Raw genomic sequence first — 12,563 nt, 5'->3', positions numbered from 1 at the left:
GAGTTAATATGAGTGAAGTGCTTAAAATGGTGCATGGCCCTGGAGGTGATATTATACAGTCGAATAGCTGATACAACACAGGCATTAACCAAATTAACAACCAGAGCTGCTGCAAAAGATCAGTCCAGCCCAGCACCAGTTAGCCCTTGGTAAGTATTGCCATCATTATTTTTTATCTCTACCATCACTTCCTCCAGGAAGCCTCTGCCAACTCCTAAAACCATTTCCCCTTCTCTATTCCATGTTGAGATCCCTGGGTGGTGCAGTTTGTGCTCAACTACTAACCTAGAGGTTGAAAGTTCAAACCCACACAGTGGCACCACAGAAGAAAGACCTGGCGATTTGCTTCTGTAAAGATTACAGCCAAGAAAAACCCTATGGAGTAGTTTTACTCTATAACACATGAGATCCCCATGAGTCAAAATCACCTTGATGGGTACAGTTTCCAAGTTATTTTAACATCCTCTACTTCTTTGGGGTATGTGATGGTTAAGGTTGTGTGTCAACTTAACCACAGGCCATGATTCTCGTGGTTTGCCATTATGATGTAGTTTGGCAGCTATGTAATGACATAAGCAACTCCATGATGAAATCTGTTCTGAGCAGCCAATCAGGCAAAAGGGAGTTTCCTTGGGAGCATGGACTGCATCCAATATAGGTGGACGTTCTGGCAAAGCTCCAGGGCTTTTGCTCACTCTAGATCCTGCAGCTGGCTCCTGTTCATCTGACCTCTGGTTTTTTGGGACTTGAGCTAACAGCTTACCTGTTGATCTTGGGACCTGTCAGCCTCTGCAGCCTGTGAGCCAGAGGCCTGTTGTCTGACCTGCCAATTTGGGGTTTGCCAGCCCCTGCAGCTACGTGAGTCGAGAAGCTCCAGCCTGACTCACAGACTTGGGTCTTTCCAGCCTCTACAACCACATGAGCCATTTCCTTGATATAAATCTCTCTCTCTCTCTCTCTCTCTCTCTCTCTCTATATATATATATATATATATACACACACATACAGATATATAGATGCTTCACTGGTTTTGCTTCTCTAGAGAACCCAGCCTAAGACAGGGTAGAACTCAAAACTGTTTGTAATTACATTTCCATCTGTATAACTATTGGAGTCATGTCTGTCCTCCTGTCTTCTCCATGAGGGCAGGACTGTACTGATGCATGCTACATTGTGGATGGACCTTGAAAACATTATGCTAAGTGAGAGAAGCCAGACACAAAAGGACAAATATTGTATGAGTCCACTTCCATGAAATAATCTACAATAGGCAAATGCATAGAGACAGAAAGTAGAATAGAGGCTCCCAGGGCCTGGGGAAGGGGCGGGGAGAGGGAGTTACCGCTTAATGGGTACAGAGTTTCTGTTTAGGGTGATGGAAAAGTTTTGGAAATAGTGGTGAAGGTGCATAACATAGTGAATGTAATTAGCGCCACTGAGTTGTACGCTTAAAATGATTAACATGGAAAATTTCATGTTATATGTATTTTATCACAATAAAAAGCTTTTAAATTGGGGTGGGGGAGGCTGCTAAACTCCCTTCCAGCTGGAGACCAAGATAGCGGTCCTGGAAAACCTTGAGTAGCAAGAACAACTTGGCCTGGGCTTAGGCATGTGGAATGAAAGAGAGAGCCACGTCCGCTCTTGGGTTGGCCACGCTCCCTGGGGCAGTCATAAAGACAAATAGGCGCCAGTGACCACAAAGCCTAGGACAACCCTTATCAAAATCTGTGAATTATAGGGGTGCCCCTAGGTGTGGGTCTTAACCACATAGGATCTTTCCTTCCCATGGCCCTCAGGGAAGTTTGCCAGCATCTCCCTTAAGATGTTTGCCTATAGGCTGTTTTGTATTAGTGATATGTGTTGGATCTCCCCTACAGACCTGTAAAGACACCTGCAGTCAGGAAACACTCATCTCTGTGTCTCTGGTAATGGGAGGCACCATACCCTGCATGCTAATAAGCGTTCATTAAATGTCTGCTCACTCGAGTTTTTAAAAAAATAACTGACTCCACCACTTGCTGGCTGTGTGATGTTGGGCAAGTTTCTTAACCTCTCTGAGCTTCAGTTTTCTCATCTGTTAAACGAGAATGAAAACTATGCTTACTTCATAGGGTCATTTAGAGAATCAAATAAAATTATGCTCATAAAGTACTTATCTCTATGCCTAGCATGGATAAAGCACTCAATAAATGTTAATAATTACTAGTGTTATTTCTTGCAGTGGCAATGGTAGCAGTAATAGTGGTGATGATGGTGATAATGGTGGTGATGATGATGGTGACAATGACGGTGGTGATGATAGTCATGATGATGGTTCTGATGGTGATTGTGCTGGTGATGATGACTGTGTAGATAGCAGTGGAAACATGGTGGCATTGCTGGTAGTGATAGTGGTGATGTGGTGATGGTAGAGGTGGTTATGGTGGTGATGGTGGTGGTGGCTGTGTGGATGTGATCATGGTGGTGAAATTGGTAGTGATGGTGATGATGATGGTGATGGTGGTGATGGTGGTGATGGTGACTGTGTAGATGGAGGTGGTGATCTTGGTGGTAATGGTGGCAATCTAGGTGGTGACAGTAGTGGTGCTGGCGAAGGTGATGGTGGTGATGGTGGTGGTAATGGTGGTGGCGATGATGAGAATAGCCCTGCCTAGGTAATCTCAGATTAGCCCAGAATCACCTCCCCTACTGGCCCTTTGGGCTTACCCAATACTTGACAAAGGAGGCACTAGGAAACCTGACAAGGCCTTTTGGCCTCAGTACACTGTTGAGGCAGAAGCAGGAAGCACACACCCCTGCTCAATAAGAGGTTGAGATGTTTCGTATGGCATGTTCTGCCAACAAGAGATGAATATAATAATTTTGAAAGGAATATTTGTGCACTTGAGCTGCTGAACAGCCACTTAATCTGGTGCTCAGTAGGGAAGGTGAGACAAGCAGACAATGAGAAATATGTATCCAAGAGGATGGCTGGTGGATGTGTGGATCGGGGCGGGATTCTGTTTGTATGGAAAGGGGCTGCCTAAGGAAATAACCCATGGGATCCAAGAAGAGTATATCTGAGCATGAAACCCAGCCTTTATATTTGAAAAGCTAAGTGGGGAGAAGGGAAGGCAAAATAGACAGAATAAAAACTCCAGCATTTGTCCATTCATTCAACAAATGTCCACTAATCACCTAGCAGCATCAAGCCTATGGTAGGTACTGGGTGTACTAAAACCAAGAAAGACTCTGTCCTTGGGAGCTCACTGCCCAGAGGGGAGGACAGAAAAGTCCTTGCAGAATAGTAGGCACCATGCCACACAATGACCATCACTCATGGAGGGCTCGCCATGTGCCAGGCACTGGACTAAGGGTTTTACTTGCATCATCTCATTAAGTTAATCTTACCACAAGACTGTGAAGTCAGTACCACTGTGATCCCCACTTTACAGAGGAGCACACTGGGACCCAGAGAGGTTAAGTAACTTGCCTTAGGTCACAGAGCTCCTAAGTGGAGGAGCCAGGATTTGAATCCGGCCTTGGGGCTCTTAGGAGCCCTAGTGGTGCAGTGGTTAAGCACTCAGCTGCTAGCCAGAAGATTGGCGGTTCAAATTCACCAGTCGCTCCACAGGAGAAGGATGTGGCAGTCTGCTTCTGTAAAGACTTACAGCCTTGGAAACCCTACGGGGCAGTTCTACTCTGTCCTATAGGATCGCTATGAGTCGGAATCAACTCGAAGGCAAGGGGTTTGGTGCTTGGAGCTCTTAGGTGCCCTGCTAAGCCCAATGGAGGCCCAGAAGAGGGAGCTCTCAACTCTGCCTGGAAGGTCAGGAAGTTCACAGAGGATACCCCTGAGCTGGGTCATGAAGGACAAGGACAAGAGTGCCAGGATCTGGGATGTGGAGGGCAGCAGAGCTTAGGGCAGAACAAAACCAAAAGAAAACCCAAACCCATTGCTATCGAGTTGATTCCAATCTATAGGACAGAGTAAAACTGCCCCCACAGGGTTTCCAAGGAGCAGCTGGTGGAGTCAAACTGCTGACCTTTTGGTTAGCAGCCTGAGCTTTTAACCACTGCGCTACTAAGGCTCCTAGGGCAGAACAAGGCATCCTAAAAGGAGTCACAGCAGGAGTAAGGGTGTGGGGGTGAGAAAGCACCCAGCATCGCAGGGGATAGTGAGAAGACCAAGGTTGCTGGGGTGGAAAGTTGTGCAGGTGAAGAGAGAGTCAAGGCTGCTAAGTTAGAGATGGGAGCCAGGTGCAGACTACTGGATGGAGCAGAACTGTCGGGAACCCAAAACAATGGCAGCTGAGCTCTGGGCTCCTGCTAGGCAGTTCATAAGCCAAGTGTGACTCTGCCCCACCAGCCTGCTTCCTCCCCCTATGGGGCACCTGGTCCTTAAGGCCCAGGAGAATTTAGGCTTCCTGACTGTAACACCCTCCACAGTGGTAGGAGGGGACACAGGAAAAGGCGCCTAGGGGAGCAGAGGGCCAGAGGAGGGAAGAATTATAGGGCTTTGGTCTCTGTGCACCTGGGCTGTAATCCAGGCTGCAAGCACCCTGGCAAGAAAAATGTGTTTTCCGCATGTTCTGCTGGGCCTTGCTGACACTGCATGCAAATGTATGCAAATTATGTGCAAACACAGTCTCTGGCTTCCATGAGAGAAACCAAAAGCCTGGTACCAGGGGGAGCCATCTAAGACTAGACCAAGCTGGCAGGCCCTGCTGGCACTTAAAGCCCTGAGTCAAATCTGCTGACTACATGGCTAAAGTAGGGGGAGCTAGCAGGTGGGATAACCCCCCAAATAATCCCCAACACTCTCCTGCCCTCCTGAAACACAGACCGCCAACTCTAGGGGCCTTGGATGCTGTGAACTTTATTTTTCCAGGGATGAGGTTGTCCCCCAGCCCATCCTTGGCACAGCTGTAAGAGGGGTGTGGTCTGAAGGAACCACTCAACAGCACCCCCAGAAATGTCTCCGTCAGTGGTGGCTCCTCATGGCTCACAAACAGGCTTTCCTCTTTGGTCTGTGTCCAAATAGCCTGCAATGGACACTGTCACCTCCTCTTTTGTTTGGATGACAAATTTCTGTTCCTCCCTCCTGGAGACTCAACTCAAGGGTCCTCTGTGAAGCACCTCTCCAGACTCCATAACTCCCCGCCCCCCACATCAGCATGGACCTGGCTACCCTCCTTGGATCTCCCACAGCCCCTGGATGCCACCCAGCAGAGACCTGGGCATGCTGGGGGCAGGTTTCTGTATAAGGATCTATCTCTCCCACAGCATGAGGAAAGCCTGAGAACACATCGTCTTGCAGTGGAAGGGTAGAGAATGAATGAATGAGTGAGTGAATGAATGAATGAGTGAATGAACGTGAGTGATGGGGGAGCAAGGAAAGAATAAACTGGGCATCAAAGAATAAATTGAGCATCTGGGATCTTCAGGAAAATCCAGGAGGGTCTGAGAGCACCAGTGATGCAGCAGACAGTGGGGGTGGGGTGGGCCTGGCCTCCTGCCCCTGGTAGTCCCTGAGGCCTGGCCCTCCCTTGGCTGACATCTTCCCCAGCTTCTGTTCCTCCTTCCCCCACCCCCAGCATCAGCCTAATCGGCTGTCATCACAGGTCTTTGGGCCAGAAAGTGAGCTGTTCCTTGAAACCTCACAGCCTGTGATTAGATCTATGGCAGCTTCCTAAGCTGCTGAATGGTTCCCATGGCAACCCGGCTGGTACCCGACTGGCAGCGGGCCACCTGGAGGAGAGGGAAGAAGGAAGGGAGACAGGTGTGGGACTGCTGCCTGAGGCAGGGCTGTGGAAGAGGGGAAGGGAGATTCAGAGACGATGGAGACATCACGAGAGCTGTGGGAAGAGGGCAAAGGATAGGGGCCCTGGGGACACTGGGGAAGCCGGGAGAAGTGGGGACGGAGCAGATGGTGGCGGTTAAAGGAAGCTGGGGAGTCTTGGGAAATAGCGGGAGATTGGGACACTGGAAGAGACAGGGGGAGTTTGGGAGATGTGGAGAAGGTGACAATTTGAGATAGGAAGATGTACGGGCCTGGGGGTGGGGAGACGACAGAGGAGTATGAGCAGAGGGGGAGGATTAGCAAGATGTGGGGAAAGCACCTGGCTGGGCTGGGGAAAGAAGCGGGAAGCCAGAGGCCCAGGTGCTGGGGAAGTGAAGGCAGACATGGGCTTTGGCCCTGTCCGTACATGCCCGACCCCTGCCCACACCTTGAACAAGGAAGGAAGGAGATGGACACAGTCATGACCCACAAGGGCACCAGCCCTCTGGCCCCAGCCCATCTCCAGGCTTGAGGCTTAGGGTTGGCACTGCAAGTGAGGGAGCCCAGCAGCAGCTATGGAGGAACTTGGCAGAAGAAAGATGTGTTTGACCTTTGAAAGGCCAGGGAGCCTCATCAAAAAATCTCCACATGGCTGAAGTGCCCAGTTCATGAAGAGACTGAATAACATGGAATGTGGTCTCTGGGAGGAAGTTCTGCCACCCTGCCCAGGCAAGCAGTGATGCCCCAAAGAAATACAATGGCAGAAGTCCCTGGGTGACCCAAATGGTTAATTTGTCAACTACTAGCTAAAAGGTTGAAGGTTTAAACCCACAGAGAGGCACCTTGAAAGAAAGTTCTGGCAATTTGCTTTTGAGAAGTCACAGCCTTGAAAACCCTGTGGAGTGCAGTTCTACCCTTATACATATGGGGTGGCCATGAACCAGAATCAACTCAATGGCAGCTAATGACAACAGCAACATACACATTAAGCTGTCAGAGTTCAGTTTGCTAATAAAATCCCCCATAGTGAAGTGAGAAATGCAACCTCACCTTCAAGGTTCAGCCTTGGATGCCCTCCCAAGGGAGCTGACAACCAAGGGCTGGGATATAAGGCCTGGAATTGCCTTATTGGGATGAGACGGCCAAGAAGAGACATCCCACTGGGAATAAGGAATTCTAGTATTGTCCCAACTCACAGACTGGCCTTGAACTCACTTGCAGTAAAATGTAAAATGTCTGGGTCAGATTGTGCACTGGACAGGAGTCCTTCAATGTGCGAACAGCAGGAACCCAACTCAAAGTAATTTCAGCAAAAATGAAATGTACTTGCTCATGAAATTGACAAGTCCAGTGGCTTCAGGCATGGGTCCAGGCACTCCAGAAATGCCCTCAGAGTTTCCTCCGCCCACTCCTTTACTTTCTCCTTTGTTGCTTTATTCTCAGGCAAGCTCTCCCTGAGGTGGCACTTGGCCACCAGCAGCCTCAGGCTTGCATCCTACCCCAGCAGAAAGAGAGAACTCTTTTACTAATGGGACCAGCAAAAGTCCCACGGCTGATGCTCATTGGGCAGGACTGGGTCACATGCCATCCACAAGTAACCGCAGTGACAGCAAGCCCTCCAGCAACAGAAGTCACTTGCCAGGGGCTGCTCTAAGCACTTTGTATGTATTAAGTCATTTGATCCTCAAAAAGTTTGGGATGATTATTATTTCCATTTCACAGATGAGGAGATTGAGACACGGAAAGTTTACATAACTTGTTCAATGTTACATAGCTAATGAGGTGGCAGAGCTGGAACCCCAATGCAGGCAGTCTGGCTTCAGGGTCCATGTTCTTAAATGCCTTTCAAACTTTAGTGTTTGAGGGCTCATGAAGACAGAGATTTCCTGGGCCCCAGCCCCAGGGATTATGATTCAATAGGTCTGGGGTGGAGCCCAAGAATTTGATGCTGCTGTCTGTAGACCATGCTTTGAGTAACACTGAATTACCCTGGACTGCTTCTCATGAGCTGCTTGGTTCGGCTGCTTGAACTAACCATGGTGACTCTGCTTTGTCCCACCTGAGTCCCATGGTCAATCCAGGTGTGGGGGAAGATGAGGGGACAGTACAGACTGAAAATGAGGGAGGGTGGGCATAAAGGAAGAAAACAGGTCCTGTAAGCACAGGAAGGGATGCTTGGGCAACTTAGCCACCGTCCCTGTGACTCAGTTTCCTCATCTGTAACTTGGGGATAATAATAGTACCTGCCTCATAGGATTGTCATAAGGATAAAATTAGTTGATACCTGTAAAGCACTTAAAATCATGCCTGGAACATAGGGTTGTTGTTGTCAATTGCCATCATGTTGGCTCTTACTCATGGCGACCTTATATAGAACAAAATGAAACGTTGCCTGGCCCTGTGCCATCTTTATGATCATTGATATATTTGAGCTCATTGTTGCAGCTATTGTGTCCATCGATCTCAGTGAGGGTTTCCCTCGTTTTTGCTGACCCTCTACTTTACCAAACATGATGTCCTTTTCTAGTGATTGGTCTTTCCTGATGACGTGTCCAAACTAAGCAAGATGAAGTCTCACCTCATGGATAACAATAGAACTTATGGAACATAGGAAGCTCCCAATAAAAATTAGATACACACTTAATGTACATTAGCACAAACACACACATATGCTAATACGTGTGGACACAAACAAGAATACAAAGGCACCCATTCACACACACATGAGGATGCAAGCGTATGTAGAGTACACACACCTAACTTTAAGTACAGAGGCATGTACAAAATCTCAAATGTACATAAGGACTCACATGTGAACACGTAAATAGACATGTGCACAAAGACCTTTGCACACACGGTAAGTTGGTCCCTGAGTTTGTCCTGATGGATCCTCTCCGAGTTCTCTGCTGCTGCCTGTTCCCCCGAGGAAGCTCTCTTTGATGGCCTCAGAAGGAGGAGATAGGTCTGAGGCAGGGCAACATCATGGGTAAGAGCCACACCTTTAAATCAGTCAGTTAGGTTTGTGATCCATCTCCACAGATTCTGGGCTATAGAAAGTGCTCACTGAAAGTTGGCTATGATTATTTTTTTTTATTATTATCATCTCTAGTCTCTGAAGCGGCCTTCAGATGTAGGGAGGAATCAATGCATGTTTGGACAAATAGCTGGGCTGGGGTCAACCCTCGAGGCAGCTGCAGAACCAGGTTCTCCTGCCTGCCACCACCGCAGTGGAGGCAGCAACAATGCTGAGTAACTGCCACCCTGCCAGGCTGCGGATGCCCAGAGGGGCCCTAGAGCTGTTGACAGCTTTCCCCAAGCACTCAGTGCCTCTCGCCACAGCTATGAGTGGTGGAGTGATGTTTAGAAATGGCAGTAATATGTAATTTTCATTCAGTGATGTGTGTAAACTTATAGGATCCATATTGGGTGTGGGCAGACATGGTTTCCATTGTAGGATAGCCATCCCAGGGTGCTGGCAACAGGGAGCCTCACTAGACAGGTCTGCCCGCAGTCACCAATGACAGCTCCAATTCAAGGACAAGAGGATGTTAGGGCCAAGACGGCATCCAGGACAGCTCTCCAAAGCCCTCCTAAAGCTGAGCCCCAGCTCCTGCAGATGCTTCCCATCACCCCTTTCCACCCTCTCCACCAGTAGAGCTAAGGTGGTAAAGAATTCTGGCTTTGGGGGCCCAGATTCAAATCCTGGATCCACCACCCTCTCCCCACATGACCTCGGCTCTTCAGTTTTCCCCCTTTGTAAAACAGAGTGAATAAAAGGGCCTGCCTGATAGGATGGTTGGACAACTCAGAGAGAGGATGTATATGTGCACTGACATGTAACGAGTGCTCGATAAGCAATAGTTAGGACTTTTCACTGATCTTGGCTCTTCAGCAGGTACTGACCTCTCTTCACCTTTTTTTCCCAGAAACAACCACAGGGCCTTGGCTCCAAAACATCATCATCCATCGGCAGTTGCAAACACCACTTGGCAAAACCCTCAGGAAACAACAGTGGCAGTGTATGTACTATGAGATGTGTGATTCACTTTTCTGAGCACATTGAGAACTAAACTATAACATCTACAAGGACAGAGCATTTGTCTTGTCTGTAGTTGTAGCCTCAGCTCCTAGAACAATGCCTGGACATAGTAGGGACGATGGTTGATTTTATGTGTCAACGTGGCAAGGCTATGGTGCCCAATTGGTTGGTCGAACACTAGTCTAGATGTTGCTATGCACATATTTACATGTGATTAACATTTAAGTCAGTTGACCTTACGTAAAGCAGATTACCCTCCATAATGTGGGTGGGCTTCATCCAATCAGTTGAAGGCCTTAAGAGCAAAAACTAAGGTTTCTTAAGGAAAGAATCTGCCTCAAGACTGTAAATAGACCTTCTGCCAGAATTTCCCCTGACCTACAGATTTTGGACTTGCCAACTCATAAAATCACATGAGCCAATTCCTTAAAATAAATTCTCTCTCTCTGTCTTTATATATATATATATATACACAGACAGAACCAATAATATATTATTGGCTATTATTGGTTCTGTTTCTCTGGAAAACCCTATGACAATAGGCAATCAATATATATTTGTTGACTAAATGGATGTATTTATCCTTCATTCATTCTACAAGCGTTATTAAGCATCTACTAGGTTTCAAATACCATGAGCACAGAGATAAATCAAGCTCAGCCTATGGGGAGGAGGGAGCACAGAGGCAAAGATAAGGTGCAAGATGGTGGTTCCTCCAAAAGTCCTGCCCCGCCCTCACAACCCCAGTCCTGGCTTTGACTCTGAGAAGTTACTTGTGGTCTCTACTCCAAAACAGGAACACTTGAAAGTACCCCTCCCACATTATTTACTCATTCAGAGTCTTTGTTACCCAGCTGTCTTAGGTTGGGTTTTCTAGAGAAGCAAAACCAATGAAGCATACATATATATAGAGAGAGAAAGATACTTATCTCAAGGAAATGGCTCATGCGGTTGTGGAGGCTGACAAGTCCCAAATCCAAAGGTCAGGCTGGAGTTTTCTCCTGACTTACGTGGTTACAGGGGCTGATAAACCGAAAATCAGCAGGTTAGATGGCAGGCTGCTGGCCCATAGGGCTGTGGAAGCTAGCAAATTCCAAAGGTCAGATGACGACAAAAAGGCATTAGCCAGATCAATAGCTGCATACCAGGTACCAGGAGATGTATTAATTTGCTCTATCAATGAAATGACATCTGGAACAGCAGCTGCGAGTGGGGTCAACACCTGGTTAAGTTTACGATATCTACTATCATTCTCCAGGATCCATTTGGTTTTTTTGCACAGGCTAAATAGGTAAGTTGAATGGAGATGCAGTGGGAATCACCACCTCTGCATCCTTCAAGTCCTTGATGATGGCAGTAATCTCTGCAATCCCTCCAGGAATGCGGTATTGCTTCTGATTTACTATTTTTCTAGGTAGGGGCAGTTCTGATGGCTTCCACTTGGATTTTCCTACCATAATAAACCTTACACCCCATGTCCGGGATCCAATGTAGGGTTTCTACCAGTTGCTGAGTGTGTATATTCCAATTATGCATTCTGGAACTGGGGAAATCACTACAGGATGGGTTCAGGGACCCCTGGACCCACTGTGAGACGTACCTGTGCTAAGACTCCAGTAATAACATGACCCGCACACGTCCCCACTCCGACTGGTGGGCCACAGTGACTTTTTGGGTCTCCTGGAATTAGCATCAATTCTGAGCCAGTGTCCAGTAATCCCCAAAAAGTCTGATTATTTCCTTTTCCCCAGTGAACATTCACTCTCATAAAAGGCCATAGATACCTCTGGGGAAGGCTGAAAGAAAGATTAACAGTATAAATTTTTGGTAGTGCAGTGGGGTCCTTCCTCAAGGGGACCTAGCCTCCCCTTCATTCAAGGGGTTATGGGTCTATAAACTGGCCCAAGTCTGGGAATTGATTGAGGGGCCGTGACTCTCCATACTGGCGATTCAATTTAGACTGTCATTCACTTGACGTAGAATGCTTTCACATGTACAGATCAAGTAAATATTTAGTAGATTCTCCATCTATTTCACTCTTAGGGACACCATGACTAAGTAGCCAACACCATAAGTCCACAAGAGTCAGACTATTTTGATTACTGCTTTGACCCTGCTGTCCATTATAGTACCACACCCACCTTGTCTTTGTCAATTAAGTGCTGCCACTTGGCCTCTACCACCAGATCCAAGCAGCCCCATTGTATTTAGGTATCTTAATTCAGTTAGGGCAGTTTCCACCGTTAAATCTGACTTACATAAAATAGCAATCACAGCCATCTTCAAGGATGCTGGGGCTCCCTTCACAAATTTGTTCCTCACTGTTCTGGTAAAAGATGTATCCTCTGGGCACTCCATGTGGGTCTGTGGGCCTAACCTGATAAACACTCTAACATGCCAATTTCCCTAACCCTTCGGATACCTTCTTCTACATTGTACGAAGGCAGGTCTGGTATTTCAACTTGATTTAGTGTAAGCCAGCACTTGATCCGTGCTTCAGCAAACTAACCAAATGAACAATTAGATCCTTTCCTAACCTCTTGAGCTGAAACATTGAAGAATCTGTGATTCGTAGGCCCATATCGATAACCTCAGATTGATCCAACTTTATGTTCCTTGCACCATTATCCCACACCCTTAATAGCCATTTCCACACATATTCCCCAGGTTTCTGTTTGCATATGTTTGAAAAGTCAAGCATTTCTTTCAGAATGTAGTGTACCCCCTCCTGGGTCACACACTGTACTTTACTTTTTGGGA

This window comes from Trichechus manatus, unplaced genomic scaffold (genome assembly GCF_000243295.1).
Source record: "Trichechus manatus latirostris isolate Lorelei unplaced genomic scaffold, TriManLat1.0 scaffold00048, whole genome shotgun sequence".
In the NCBI taxonomy this organism is placed as follows: domain Eukaryota; kingdom Metazoa; phylum Chordata; class Mammalia; order Sirenia; family Trichechidae; genus Trichechus; species Trichechus manatus.
The sequence above is the reverse complement of the archived record's forward strand: the minus strand, read 5'-3'. Positions refer to the sequence as shown.